Genomic DNA, 16,930 nt, shown 5'->3' with positions numbered 1-16,930 from the left:
TATTATGCATTCATTAAGTTGCAATAAATAGCAGAAGAGCTAATGCATTAAAGTTAATAGGGCTGCTGGAGATATTTACAGTGAATAACAGTATGAATAGCACTCAGACAGATATGAATCTCACTGGGAAATCCATTTCAGTATAAAGCTTGTAAAAAGTGGAGAATGAGAATGCAATGGATTGGTGCTCATGTTAGGCTACTGAAAAAATGTGTCACTTGACAATGAACTCAGTCTGGGTGCATCCATTACTTCTTAAAGCTATTTCTAGATGTATAATTACAGTATATAATTATGGTACATATTCGTCTTATTCTTCAGGTGGTGCTATTTCTATCACTTTTGAAAAATCTAGCTAAATACAGTATGCCTAATGTCAAAAAGAATGTTTTGTGATATGGAAAAAATTAGACCTAATATGAAAGTGGTTAAGGATGTCCATGTTTTTGTAACAAAACTGTAGCCTGTAATTGCTGTAAGTAATTAACTGAAAATAGTAATAAGAACAAACTCCCAAATCATGTGTCATTAGGACTATTAAATGCTTTTTATATTCTCTTTCATATGTAGTATTGAATGAGCATTTAACACTTAACTTTCTCACCAATCTACTAGAATTATTTGGCAGCACTAAGTTTTCAGTTGTGTTGCAGAAGTTGTTCACTAAGGAAACATAGCTCATTAACTAATGTTTGCACATATATCTTATTTGCCTAGCCAGTCCTCTATATTAAGAAATCTCTGCTCATATATATATCAGTTTTGGTTCTGTAAATTATTCTCTAAGTATTATTAACACTTCCATTATATTTTCAGTACAGAACAATGTTTGATTAACGAAGGATGCAACTTTTCCCCACCTTTTCCACTCACTTGATGTCCCTGTAATTTACAGTACTATATGTTTTCCTGAACTTTGTCCAAAAGACCTCAAAATTTGGGATTTAAGGCAAGCATTCTCTTCTAATTTTCAAGGCTGATGTAGACCGGGTAATGTGTGTAAAGGCTAATGTGATGGTCCAATATACTGATATAAAAGACAAGAATACTGCCTGTAAGGAGAAAGTTGATATGCAAGGGAAATAAAGTTGAAAATAACAGTAAGGCAAAAAGCTTGAAGACACTAGACAAGATTAGATACTAGATAAAATGGGTGAATTTGTAGATATATGGAAAATTAATAGTATTGATGCAGTTACATTCTCCAGCTATATTCAGACTCTAGTGTTTGCCTAAGAAGAATCACACATCTCTATGACAGGTCTTCTTTCATGCCTCCACAGTCAGTGTACCTGTGATGTACAATTGCATTACAAAAGCCTCTATAAATGTCATACGATGAAGACTTTGAATATGTGTTTCTTTTTGGTAGTATTACATTGTTCCTTTTTAAATTATTATTATTTTATGAAAGCAGAGAATATTTCAAACATATTGTACAACACCACCAAGAAAGAATTGCTTAAAGCACTGTGCCTTGTTCATGCTCACACTGATCAGAAATATTACCCAGCTGAGTAGCTACTGGAAATTCTTAAATACAAGTTATCATAAACAATGCATCTGTTACTAAGGCACACAGAATTTTTTAGCCAGGACACCCTGTCTTGTGCTAATTACATTATGCTAAGCACCTTACTAATATCCCACTACAGCATTTCATCTATTAAGATCTAGTGTGGCACTCAAGATCTGGAAGGCAAACAGAAACACATCTTATATGTAAAATCAAGAATGTATTGTTAATATAGCTGAAATTTGAACAATCTAATAATAAGTAAAAAAAAAAAAAACAACAAAAAACCCCCAAACATTAGTCCAGGTCTCATGGTTGTGGAAAAAGAGAGAAACAAAAAATACAGTAAAGAATGTTGTTGCAGAAAAGGTCTGAATAGTGACACAGTGGAAATGGTTACACAACAGTTCCTACTATCTACCCCATGCTCTGCTCACCATCCCTGGTGAGCACACCATCACCGGTTGTGCTCACCGTCCCTGGCCCCTCTGGGTCCTACGGTGTTCCTGGGGTCAGTCTGAGCAGCGCGTTACAGCGAGTCACCAGTCTCTTGCCCAGGAGGAGTGTGATGCAGATAGTCTGTTTCTCCAGCTCTGAGGTCCACCTGAGACTAAGCTTTTTTTCTATGTTTTCTACCCTGCTTTTAGATCTTGCTCTTTGTTGATCTTCAACTGCAGGTTACATCCACATTTTTTAATATGGAGTGTCTCACTACGCTGGATACTTGCTCTTTGCTGTCTTTGTTACACCTAAAACTGGTTTTGCCCATTTCTCAGGTCTGCATTTCTTTAACTGAGTATAGATCAATAGTTTATAGTTCTGGGGTCTCCAATGTCGTCCTGTGTCCCTTTTCTTATCACCCCATGCCAGCATTGCTCTGCATTGAATCCTCTATCCCCACTTTTGAGGCCTCTGCTACCATTCGATGTCTGTACTCCTCTATGGTACACCATTATGCTAGGGTCATAAATATTTAATTCTACACGGGGCAACTACTTTTTGCCATCTATATAAAAAATATGGTCATATCACATACATACTTCATTAATGATAAGCAAAACAAATTAATTAAAAAGTCCTCCTTCCTTTATCTGTTGCAGCTCAGTCAACTAAAACAAAGCTTTAGCCAGGCCAAGACAAGTTAAGGCAAAACCTGACAAGTTCACAGGCCTTGCAAAGTATGATGACTGTTATATACATTCATCATATAATCTTCATAAATTCCTTTGTGTTACATTTTTACTTCAAACTGTATTTCATGTCTGCAACATTGTCCTTCTTCAGATACAACTTTCTTTTTCCTTTTTCAAAGTAAAGAAGAAATAAAATGGACTTACTGTTTCTGCAGCAAAAAAAAAAAGTTCATAAATTGTATTATACAGGTTGGCAATGAATTCTATTTATTTAAATTATAAAATAGTTTCATATTAGCCTTTGATGCTGCAGCAATTTATGTTAGGACAGGCCACACTGTTTATAAGATCTGCCATTTGGATTAGGGGCCATAAGGCAAATGATTGTTCATGGTATATGTACAGAGGTACACACTGTCTTTCTTCATCTGTGTACATACTGAAATTATCTAAGAAACTGGATGAATGGAAAATTTACCTTACAAGATGTGGTGATCCATGTGTCTAAATCTCTTTCATCAATATAAGAAACAGCTAAATAATTGTCTTATTTTCTAAAAAGAAGCACTGAGTTATCAAATACTTAGTGAATGATTTAAAACATAACACATGAAACAGGTTTGCAAAAATTTGAAATTTGGTAATTTCAATTAACTAATAAGATATATAATTACTATATCCATGTAACTGTGACATTACTGAAAGTCTTCTAAATATCTGTTTTCACACAATATTTGGAGAATTTATTTGAGAATGTAGAATCACAGAATCATAGAATGGTTTGGGTTGGAAGGGACCTCTAAAGGCCATCTAGTCCAACCCCGCTGCCATGGGCAGGGACATCTTCAACCAGATCAGGTTTCTCAGAGCCCCATCCAACCTGACCTTGAATGTTTCCAGGGATGGGGCATCTACCACCTCTCTGGGCAACCTGTTCCAGTGTTTCACCACCCTCATTGTAAAACATTTCTTCCTTATATCTAGTCTGAATCTACCCTCTTTTAGTTTAAAACCATTACCCCTTGTCTTACGTGGGCCACTCTGTCCTATTGCTGATGATTTGTTGCCCTGGACTTTCAGGCACTTTTTCCAGTTTTGTTCCTCAAAGTCGAAGGCTACTTTTTTTTTTTTCCTTTAATTTAGTTGTCTCTGTATTTTGCAACTGAAGCAGTGTGCTTTAGCCCTTGTGACTTTTACCTGTGTAGTTTCTCATGTCGCCACCTACATTTATAACAGGTTTTTTGCAACACATGAATTTCCAATATCCTGATAAAATCCACATGTTCACTCAAACTGTGAATGAAAAAATGGTTGTATTACAGATAATAGTAGCGTGCATTGCACAATGCTCAAAACATCAACAGAAGGTACTGCAGTTACTCAAAAAACTTATTTATAATTAGATCACAAGAGAATCACCTTGCTTTGTCCATGAACACGCGTACTCTTCAGAAACTCATTTATTCAGTAAATAATGACAATTTTTTTTTTGTTGAACCTTGCTCTTTTCCTTTTTTATTCTCCCTACCAAAAAAACCAAACCCAAAAACCAAACCAAAAAACCCCACTTTTTTTTAGTGTGAAAGTTATCCATAGGAAACAGACATATTTAATGAAAAGTACTACCATCACGAAACCATTTCAACAGGTTGCTGTCAAGCAGCCCAGGCAAATAATTATCTCCCAAATTATCTCATTTATAGTAAGTAAGATACCTCTTAACTGTGCATTAGTCTTTCTTTAAATGGAGTTAATGTAGCCTATTTAAAAATCATACAAAGTAGACTTAATATTATAATACAGATGAATCCCTTTAACACTTTAGTTCTCTAAGAAGCTCCTCTCTTTGAGGAAATAGAAATATATCCGTAGAAATCCCCAAATTTGTCCCCTGAATGGTGGCTTGCAGCTTTCCTCTCTTGTATCTCCTCTATGGCACCTCAAAGTTCATCACTTGTGGAGTCCCCAAAATTTCTTTCTCTTGAGGGAAAGTCAAAGTCAGTTGTCCTTCTTTTCTTCTTTGGTCCCAGCCAGGTCTATCAATTTATCTGTGAGGCTGAACTGAGGTCTGCTGAATGTAAAGGCACTCACGGCGCCCCGTAATGCGTGTCCCTGAGAACACCGTTAGCCCAGCACGTGCAAAATCTCTCTGTCCTTTCTGTTGCATGATAGTTCATCCGGTCATTAACCTTCCAAGTTTAGATGAGCAATACCCAGCAGAATGAAACGACCCCATAGCAGCTGTATGTGCCTCTCCCTTTAGCAGGAGTCAGCACCAAGTGGGTACTGCTGTATTTAGCAGGCGCTGCCGCTGGGCTGGAGCCACAGCTGGCTGAGCTGATGGTTGCAGGACTGCAGCACACCTGGGACATCTAAACTAAAAGTTCCTCCCACCTTTGTTTTTCCTCTGTGTTCCATCGTTAATAAATAAATATATGCATTTTCATGAAAAATTGTGATGGTTCTGACAGAGTACAGTGACAGATGCTTTGATTACTGAAATTATAACCTATATCAGTAACCAGCAGGAAATCAAACTCTAGTGAAGTGACTTGTATATTTTTCTTTCTCTTTTAAATTTAATTTAGCTTCCTTATTAAAGTTGCATTAGCCAGAGACCAAGTATTGTATGTGCAGTAACTTTGATTTTTGCCTTTTGTAGATTTGTTTCACAAACTTAACATAGGTACATGAGTTAAATCTATTTCATTGCTAAGTCTTGTCTGTTCCAGTTGTTTTCAGAACATCCTTATTAATTTATTACTCTTTCTGGTTTTCATCCAAACCTGCATTGAATCTATGGAGGGTTTTTTTGTTAATCTTTAAATTTTCACTGGTATGTAAGACCACACTTCCTTTCCTCTCTTATTATTTTGTGCTATAAGAAGCACCTGAAGCAAGCATTGTAAATTCATTGAATCCTCAGGAGCCAGGCATATTTCAAATGAAATACCTGCAGTGTCATAATTTTCTGTAGCTTGTTACTTTTAATTCAAAATCTTTCCCCTCTTTTGACCTAATCCAGAAACTTCCAAAATTCCCATCGTTTCAAGGAAGTTTCAGCCAGTGGACACACACACGTGACAAGGCAGCAGCAGTTTTGGAAGAAGTTGTCTGTGTTGCGCACGTGTGCGTATGCATGTGCATCTGCTGTAAATACGGAGAATAAACAGAAGTTGAGAGTCTTGACATAGTAATGTTACAAGCTTAACTTGTGACTTGATTGGCATGACAAAGACTTGTGGTAATTCTCATGGCAGTAATATCAATACAGATTTATTAATATTATTTTTTTCAGTAGAGACATGTAGACAGAAAAGAGAGGAGGTGTTCCCCTACATGTGAAAGATGCACGTTGATGTTCTCAGGTTTATAAAGTGCACAGGAAAATATGTCTGTTGAAAGACTCTATCAATAATAAAATAGATATAAGCAAACATTTAGTCATGATGGACTTTTAGTACAGATACCTACCAGGAAGATTAATGAGGGGTTTTTGTGACTAGTTAGTAGGGCTGTTAGAAGAAAGAGACTTAGTGGCAATGGGGAACATCTGATGAGAAACCTGTGTTATAGAAATTAAATTATTTTAAACCTGTGAAATCTTTACAATAACTTCCTGAATTTTGCTGTGAAGAAAGCGGTCAGAGGGAAAGTGCTTCTAGACTTTGTAATCACAGAGAGGAATTTGTGGAGCATGTGAGGGTAGAAGGCAGCTTGGGTAAGGTGATCAGGAATTGGGTAAGTTCATTATTATGGAGAAAAGGGGGAAGAGCAACAAAGTAATGACACTGAACTTCACTATGGCATCCTTCAATAAATCCAGAGCCTAGGTCTTATCAGAAGAAAGTCCAAAGGACTAAAGTAGTGAAGCAAATCTACAAAAACAAAACTATTCTTATGCAGAGAAATAATAGGATGTGCAGTAAAAACCAACCTGCTGGTCCATGAGCTTTCCTTCATTGATCTCAAACACAAAAAGAAAGTGTGCAGAATGTGGAAATGGGCATAGTACATTAGGCTAAGTATAAAAATGTATACATGGGCAGAATCAGTAAGAATACGGCATAAAATCAGAAACAACTAGCAAGGAATAGCAAGTATAAAAAGAAGTAATTCCATATGTATATAAGCATTAAGAGAAGGAACAAAGAAAATGGTAGTCTGCAATTCAGCAGACAGGAAAGGCAACAACAAATTGCTCTGTAAAATCTTAAATATTTAATATCTTTTTGCATTCAAATGAAAAAAGAGGTTTCAGGAGACGGCGGCACGTAACTAACACAATCTGAAAATAATGAGGTTGGGAGTGGGAAAAATCGGCATGGAAAGCAGCATGTACACTTGCCTCAATTTTACTCATCCCTAGGCATCCATTTATGGCCATTGTTGGAGTTACTGGGTTAAATGGACCTTTGTCCTGTCCCAGTGTGGCCATTCCTCTAGTAAAGTAGATGCACATGTAGGTGCAGTAGTCCTTCAGAAAGAACTAGAAGGATCAAAAACCAAACAGAGTTAACTGCTGTCGTACATGTGGAAGCAGATGGACCTTACAGTGCCATGTGTGAACACTGTTTGCTAGGTGGGAACTAAACCTTTGCTTCCAAGGTAAGGGTTCAGCCTGGCGTATTGCCACACGCTTAGCTGAAAAAGGATCAGAAAACCACGACAGCAGAAACAAACAAGCAAGCAAGCAAGCATATAGAGAATGCTAGAAAGATTGCTTATTTGGATTGCTTGTTCTAAAGCAGATAAAACTTTAAGAAGAAAGGATAGAGCAGTTGGGCTTGGCTGGGTTTTTTGTAAGTAAATAAAAGGTAATTGCAAAGAAGAAATCAAATAAAATATCCACTGAGAACAACATAAGAAATATGAGGAATAAATTGCAACAGAAGATATTTAGGATAGACATTAAGGACATTTTTTTAATTTGATATTTAATTTAATTTTATATGGATACTTAAACATTGGAAAAATTGCTGTGGGACATTGTGGAATACATATTGGTGCCAAATGCTGTCAGGAACGGTTAGAAGCAGTTGAACTTGCTGCAGGCATGGGGGACTAGCCTAGATGGATCATAGAGGTCCCTTCTAGCCTTTTTTTCTGATTTTCTAACCATCTTCCTTTGAAGTAACTCCACATGTTGTTGACAATGTAAAGGGGGCTCTACAAAAATTGTTTTACCTGTATAGCATGAAGAAGTACAGCATATGCATGCTGATAAGCCCTTACTACGGAAATTATGTACAGATAGTATCAGTTCATTTTATGTAATACAAGCAACAAACTGCTTAGATCAAATGAAGTTATGACACAATCTATTACTAGTTTTATACATGCCGTCACTCACAGAAACCTAGCCCTGACCAGCTGTGCATTAATTCTTTACATAGCTGTCTAAATAACATCTGAAAAGTTGTAACTATTTTATGGTTTCCGTGTACCTGTTGCTAATAAAAGGTGCAAGACATAGGGCTATTCTGAAAAATCTTTAAGAATGATTCCACTCCACATGTGGAGTATTTTAATATTATTTGATATGGATTTATTGTTTTGCTAGAATATGTACATAGACATTAAAAAATGCATCAAAAAGTGCTTAGTAGAACTGTTATTCTTTTGTTATTAAAAATGCAGTTAGGGTTCTAACTTTTATGTCTTCTGAGGGAAAAAACACTACCCTCTAATGAACTGCTAAAGAAGAAAACAGAATTATGTGATTTCTCAAACACTGAATGTAGTTAATTCTTAAGTCCAAAATTCAAATCAAAACTAAAGGGACAGGTCAAATGGATGCGATTTTTCACCTTTGCTAAATGAAAGAGAAAGGGATTATTCTCCTTTAGTGATATTTTTAAGAATACCATAAAAATCAAATGGTCAAGCAGAAACAGAAAGCTTCTCCATACAAGATGAAGTCAAAACGAACCCATTCTAGCAATAAAACAAAACAAAGTTAATAAAGAGCAAGTCTTACTTATTCTTCCCCGTCCATTATTAAGAAAATGAATAACTTCTTCCTTTTCTAATTTCACAGTTTCTTGTTCAGAAACCAGACATATTATATTTAATACGTGTTGTAATTCATCTTCGTCATGTAATTAAGCATTTGGCTCTATGAATTAAATTGTAATTACACATAAAAGAAAGCATAACTTAGGTGTAATTGCATTATGAATTCTGTGTACCTTGTTCAGAGTTACTGTCAATGTACTATAAAGAATGCTTAGGATATCAAAATAAAGATATTTCGAAACATTCAATAAATGAAGCACTGTTTTTTCAAAGCATATTAAAACCTGAAATATCACCTTTATTTTAAAAAATTGTCTTCATTATTTCCAGTATGCCTTCTCTAAAATTTAAAATACATCTGTGTGCTTACATGTATGTTCCTGTGAACATACACTTTTGTACATTATATAGTTGAAAGGATATTTTTTTCTTGTCATTAAATATCACTTTTATCCTAAAGAAAAGAGAGACTAGAACTTGTACTCTTATACCACTTTAAAAGGAATAGCTGGGAGAAAAAATTTGATTTAGACATGAGAGGGAAACCAGACACTTTGCCACTGTTTCATCATTATTTTTGCATTATTTTATGCAAAGTTCTTATGTCAGCAGTATCAAAAGCCATAATTGGGAAGGCCCCCCCACCATACTCCCAAGGATGTTACTTCATGGGCAACACATCACCTTCATTATTCAAATTACATAGCGGTTGTATTTGCATAGGCTTATTTTTACTTTGTAAACTGGTTCTACATTCAGATAGTTTCAAAGATAATGGTTTTGTTATAGACATCACTAAGAGCACAAGATTTAGATTTGATATACATGGAAAAATACAAATAAGCAAAAGACTCATGGGAAAGTTGTCATACTTCAGAATATTTCTGAATTTCCTTTGAAAATTTGTGCAGATATCTGCATCTGTTTTATCTGCATGGAAAAAAGAAATCTCAAAAAACCCACATCATTAAGGGAAGAAGTATTTTATTATTTATTGTTAAGAAGTTTATCTCTTATTATGGAAGATGCCTGGCATCATTTCTCACATACTAAGCACTGAAGAACTACCTAGGTACTTCTGAGGAGTTTCTAATGTTTCTTTAGATCAGTGTCTGTATTAATGGAAAAATAAGATTCTAAACTAGGCTATCCAGAACATATAATTTATTTCATTAATTACACATTTCTATATACGTAAATTAATTTCTGATATAACCTCTTTCTTCTACAACAAATAACTGCAAAACCCAGGCACAATTTAAATTCGGTAAATTCAAAGTATAAAACACTGAGTATTATATAATGATGTTCTACAGACTTTCTAGAAATAAGACAGGAAGTATAAATGGAAGTGAAGGATAAGTCATTTAGTCTTTCAAAGCTAAAGCCTACGTCAGCATTGGTCAGATATTCAAGTAATACTTTTAAGGCCTGAAATGCAAACCAAATTATTTTTCTTTGTTTAAATGCAGTAGTGTGAATGGAATGCTTGTGAGCTGTAAGAGTTCTTTCATTGACTGAAGTTTTATGGCACAGTAATCTTACAGCCTACATTTTTCTTCTCTCTCACATAAAATTTTCAAACTTGACCGATTTTTCAAAGTAGTCATCAAAACTTCACTAAAATTAAAAGGCATGTTAACTGTCTGTATATGATTTGCTGATGGGTGAACAATTTGGTTTTAATTTTAAACATCCAGCTTTGAAGAACTGTGGTGATCTATGAAAAGAAAAAAAAAAAGCGTTAATTATCTGTCCATGAAACTTTTACTCCTAAGTTACTGAGATGTTTCTGAGAATCCTGTCCTTTAATGTAAAGCAAAGATGTATTTGACAAAATTACTTTGGCTGACCTTTTTAATAGAAGCCAAAAGAAAACACTTGCATGGAATGTTAGAATCTGCCTCATCAGTACAGCAGCTATTACTTTGATTAAAGTAGTCATACTCATACTGTCACTTTCTTCAAGTAATAGTAAGATCTTCACAGAATCACAGAAGAGTTGAGGTTGGAAAGGACCTCTGGAGATCATCTGGTCCAACTCCCCTGCTACAGCAGGGCCATCTAGAGCTCATTGCCCAGGACCACGTCCAGGAAGCTTTTGAATATCTCCGAGGATGGAGACTCCACAATGTCTCTGGGCAACCTGTGCCAGTGCTCGATCACCCTCACAGTAAAAAAGTGTTTCCTGATGTTCAGAGGGAAACTCCTGTGTTTCAGTTTATGCCCATTGCCTCTGGTCCTGCCAGTGGACACCACTGAAGAGAGCTTGGCTCTGTCCTCTTTGCACCCTCCCTTCAGATATTTATAGACATTGATGGGATCCCCCCTGAGCCTTCTCTTCTCCAGGCTGAACAGTCCCAGCTCTCTCAGCCTTTCCTCAGAGAATGGATGCCTCAGACCCCTCATCATCTTCATAGCACTTTGTAGAACTCTCTCCAGTATGTCCATGTCTCTCATACTGGGGAGCCCAGGACTGGACACAGCACTCCAGCTGTGGCCTCACCAGTGCCAAGTAGAGGGCAAGGATCACCTCCCTCCACCTGACAGCAATGCTTTGCCTAGTGCAGCCCAGGATGCCATTGACCTTCTTTGTGGTAAGAGCCCATTGCTGGCTCATGTTCAACCTAGTGTCCACCAGGACCCCCAAGTCCTTTTCTTCCAAGCTGCTTTCCATCTGGGTGTCCCCAGCATGTCCCCAGCATTACATTACCATGTAATGGTACCTTAATTGAAAGTCTACATTTCTCAGATCTTCTGAGAATTCAGTAAGAACATGCAGCTAGATATTAAAACTTAATCCTAGAATAAACACATGTATACAGAATATTTTGCTGTCAAAGATCAAAAGCATCAGTGTTTTGTGTAATGGGATTTAACATAGGGCAGAAAGGAGTTTTTCACCATGGTAGTGATATTAAAGTTTCTGCCCTGATTCTACTGCATGCATTTTTTTTATTCAATTGCATCAAAAACCAAAGATAATATCCATTTCTAATAGATTGTCAAGCTTCTTTTTGTCTGAACAGTGCGGCTTTCTGTACATCACACAAATTAATAAATGTTTTTGCTCGAAAATCTATGGCAGTAACAGAATCCCTGAAGAACTTGGAGTTGGACTCGATGATCCTTATGGGTCCCTTCCAACTTGAGATATTCTATGATTCTACGATTCTATGACAATATATTGCGAACATTAAAACCTTACCAAAACAGGCATAGTCTAGTCCCATTTGACTGGGATGTGCTTCTGCACTATGTGTTGGTCTCTGGGTGTTTCAAGGTTCTGCGTTTTCTTCCTGGTGGCCAGTCACCAGCTGGAAATCAAATGACAGGGTCTGAAATTTGATCATTCTCCTTCATCCTTTCCCCAGCATTATCCACGGCTATCGCTGCTCCTCTTTTGCTTATATCAGCTTATTTAGTGACCTTAAGTGAGGAGAAAGTATCCTGAAGAGCTTCAGGGGACATAGCTTGAGGAAGGCAAAAACAATAAAGAGGTACTGGAACCTGTGCTGTAGCACTGAATATCAGACTGTCGCATTGTAGAGGATTGCTAAATCCAGGGTCGGCATGATGTACCTGGTGAACTGGAGTTTATTCTGCACGTTACTGCTGTAGTGTTTCCCTGGGACATGTACATACACACATACAAGTATTTTCTTATTAAGAAAATCCTTTAGTAACAAAGTTATTTCATTACTAAAAGCTGAGTATTTTTACATATAAGATACGACATTTACTAGTAAGTGCAAAGTATTCCCATGAATAATTTAAACTAAACCATACCTGTCAAAGTAAATGAATGAAGTACAATTCACGATGCCTTATTCTGGCATTTCTTGTTGTGTGTGTTTACTTCATCTCTAATTCAGAAGGCTGAATAATCTGTGCTAGGTTCGCTGTGATTTGAGAGAATGAGCAAAGATATCTGTTAGATGACTCTAGAAGTTACTAGTTACTGCAAAGCAGCTAGCAGCACATGTACCAATTAGAAAAATTAATGGCATGTAAAGAAAATCTACACTTTTACATGAATGATTACAAGTGTTTTGTTCAGGACTTTGGTCCTCTGAAGTTATTACCAAGTGTAACAATGAATTTTCTCTGAAAGCACTCTCTACATTTGGTACTCACATGGCTTTAAAAGTAAAACAATAGTATCTGAGTACCCTTCAGTATCTCTGTCAGCTACTAATGAGTTCACAGACAGGACAACTGAGGCAAGGAGTGAGTAAGTAAATTATCCAAATTACTGATAGCCTGTAGAAAAAGGTATTGAGCCCAGGCTGTGCTGGTTTCTGCAAGTACTGCCCTGTACTTTTTGCTTCTGCATTACAAATTGCGGTGGGTTGGTAGATACACTCATTATGGAAAAATAATGGTACTGGATTAAAACTACTTAAAGTTTTCCTGATAATGCCATTCTGAAGTTATCTAATCCTTCAAGCTAGTATCTCATGTAGTGCTGATCTTGATGCAATTTCAGACTCCAAACTAAAAAGAAAATTACCATTTAAAAATAGTACTCTCCTGAATGAGTACCACCATGTTTAAGCAAAAAGTAAATTTCATACCATCAATTTAAAATAATGATGATGGCAGACATTTTAAATCTCATTCCTTATATGTTTTTTGCTCTTTTTGAACTACATGGCATATTTTTTTGTTCTTGGCGGTTTATTTTTCCTGCTTACAAAATATCCATATATTTTATTTTGATGATCTGGGCTCACTGGGCTCACTGACTTAAACAGTCTCCATTCTGACTCTCCTGTCACAGTAGAGTTTGTGATTTATCCGTTTTTATATCCGTAAAGATACAGCCTTAACTAAGTGGTCTCTTGCATAATCAGACTGGCTTGGAGTTCACTAAATGTAATCTTGTGCTGTGTATCTCAATTAATCTTGCAGACTGTGGCTAATCACATCCCCACCAGGCAGGCTCACATATCTCACCAGGCTGGATTATTAAAATCCATATTTCACGTTAACAGCCATGTGTGTGAGATTAGTTTCTAAGTAGTAATGCACCTGCCATAAATACCTCATATCTGGTATCTTCTGAAATACTGCTGCTGTCAAAGATGAAAAAGCATGATGTGCATTCAAAACTAGTTTACATTTCTTTTTTATGGGCAAGTGATTTTTTCTTGGGTCCTTTTCTTTGTTCTGATATACCTGAAAATCTATAGAGCACAGACTGTAATGAAGACAGAACTTGGTAAATGATATATTCTGGAAGGATTGATAGAAGAATATGATTATATTAACTTTATTCATTTTTTATCATTTCAAGTAAAAGCTTAAGTGAGAAAACCTGCATTAATTTAGGTTCATACCATTAGTCATACATTAAGGGCTAAATTCCATTTTACAGTGAAACTTTTTAAATCTGGAGTAACTCCAGTAAGCTCAGTTGGCCTAGAAATTGCTTTAGCATTGTCATTTTACTAATTACATCCTAGGATAAAACACTTTCCATCCGATCAGTAGACTATTAGCAGAAGATCCAGACACTGAATCTTAGAGTTTCAAGTCTCTTGAGTCTGTAAAGGCAACTGATGCTACACTTCATGCCCCATACTTTTAAAAGGCAAAATTTCTGTTTAACTCCCTGTAGCCTTCAATACAATTGCTGCAGTAATGCCTGGGATTTGCAGTAAAGAGCAAGCAGACTTTTTTCTCAGAACCTCACTGAAAAGATATCTTTGGTTTAACGGGCCATCAGAAGAGTTAAAGTGTACAGCTGCAAGCAAATAAGCTTTGCACAGAATTGCTAAATGTGATGATGCTTTACTTAAAGGAAGTACAAGAGATTAGCATGTTTGTTATTTTCCTAATGCACTGCTCCTTAATCTAACTCCTCATTCCCATGGGAGTGCGTCAAGGTCTATCTGCATTCAGACAGGCACCTGGTGTCTCATAGCCCTCTGGTAGAGGCGGCTCCAGCTGCCTGGTGGGATTGATGGGCACAGTCCCTGCCCTTTCACAACTTTCCAGGCCTTCTGTCGGGTGAATGCCTGAAAAGCCCCTGTTCAGTGCTCACAGATTCTTGACAGATGAAACTGCTGTTCTGGTGATTTACAGCCTGATTGCTCAATCCTTTTTAATGAATAAAAACTGTGTTTTAGAGCAGCTACATTTCAGTAGCATCTTCATTGACCTTTTAGCGTTGGTGTGTGCTTCTTGGAATTTCGGTGCTCGAAGGAGGCAGGGAGGCAGTGGAGAAGGAGGGGGGGCTAGATGCTCCAAGGTAATCTGGAGTTTTGCTAAGGACCATATAGGGAATTCATAACTTTACATAAAAAACATAGGCTGTATAACTAGACTCTTCAAACCATCCTATTTATGCACAATTTTCCTTTAAAAATCTTTCTCTCATTCAAATGTATATGCAGACTGACAGAAAATGTAGTCAGAATGCTTCTGCTTTCAGAACTTTCAGTTGTCCTTCAGGTCTACCGGTTACTCAATAATTATGTTAAAATAAATTTGGTTTAAGGATTTAAAATTATAGGGATAAGAATGAGATTATTGCAAGACAGCAGAAAAATAAATGCATGTTTAAAAATTTAGTGCCAGTTGATGATTATGTATATATTCAGCAGCATAATTTCAAGGGTACAGTTTAAATATACAGAAATGATGGAGACAAAGAAAAATCTATTGGGAAATGACACTTGTTTATGCATTACATATGCCCTAGTAAAAAAAAATCAGCTGATTGTGCCATATGTTGCAAATGTGACTGATATAATTTTCGAGTTGCATTTCGTAATGTGTGCTCCCTGGTACATTGAATTCTGTATAAGAGTAGTGGTCCGGTTTTAATTTTTCCTAAACACTGTTTTATTTTTACATTACAAGTCCATCACAATCTGAGGGAATTGTTTGGATTTATTGTTGTTTATCTTTTGCAAACCTTCCTATGAAATATATCCCATTATCAGTTACAAATTGCTGCTAATGTTTCAAAGTATATCAAAGAAAGAGGCAAAATGCATCAAGACAAATCAGACACCATACAGCTGGGTAACTGCTGAGCACCCTCCAGAGACACACAAACAAGAATAAGAAATATGCTGTAAGTCCTGAGGTCAAATGCTTTACCTAAGAAGTACATTAATCCCCTAGAGAAGTGCTGCTTCTCTTAGGCAATAGAAATAAGGAAAACAAAAACCAGCAAAAGCCATCCAACCTTATGCATTCACTGACATAAAATACCAGGAGGGGTATAATATTGTGGGGCTTTTGTCAATAATGTAGCAGTGCCTAGGAGCCTGTTGTGCTGGGCATTTTACAAATTTGGAACAAATAACTTCTGCAAGGAATTTATCACCGGAAAAAACACAGTCAGCAGAAGAGCAGACCAAGTGCCTAATGTAATAGAGAATGAAAACTACACAGGGTCTTCAGACCTGATCATAGGTAACTGAAATCACAACTTTATAATTTTTATACAAATTAATATGAAATATAGATTTTATGTCCCTCCCAGACAGCTAGCCAGCCCTCTCCATTTATCCATGATATCCATAAATTATTATTTGATTACTTTTGGGTATTTAAAAACTGAAATAATCCATGATGATGCTAAGAGCTGTCAGGTCTCTGATCAGTGTTAGATTTCAGACTGAACAGATCACAACAAAGTAACTGGGCACCCCCACCTAGTTAGGTGCATGTGTTGATATTTGCATAAAGAGCTAGACTGATATGGTGACTAAACACATTCTTAATCTCAAGTTTAACTGTCTTTAATGACAGTGTTTAATTGTACATGGAGGCGATTTTGTTTTCTTCTCTAATATCTTTTGGCTGTTTGGTTACTGAGAGCTGACCATGGAAATCCTTCCTCTGGTTTGACATCACTGTACCTGCAGAGCATGATAAATTATGTTTTTAGTATCAAATCAGTGTTAACCACTGTTGGAAGCAGGGGAAAAAAGTGTTTTAAAGTTTTAAATTTGAAGAGTTTTAATTATTAAAGGTCTTTTCATACACTGACTGCCTTAATTTGCATGAAAAATGTGAAGACTTCTAGCACTTGCTTCAATTTATTGCATTCATTTGCTTCAAATTACACATAAGGCAGCTTAACCAAACTAAGCAATATGCAGAACAATTATAATTCTAAATATGTACTATTTAATTGTCAAGCAAGCTGAGTCACACATAAGAGGGGATACTATTGCCTGTGGAAAATCTGTGGAATGAAAGTGATCAATTCAAAGACTGTTTCTTTAGCAGCGAAATGTCT

Source organism: Mycteria americana, chromosome 1 (genome assembly GCF_035582795.1).
Source record: "Mycteria americana isolate JAX WOST 10 ecotype Jacksonville Zoo and Gardens chromosome 1, USCA_MyAme_1.0, whole genome shotgun sequence".
In the NCBI taxonomy this organism is placed as follows: domain Eukaryota; kingdom Metazoa; phylum Chordata; class Aves; order Ciconiiformes; family Ciconiidae; genus Mycteria; species Mycteria americana.
Note: the sequence above shows the minus strand (reverse complement) of the source record.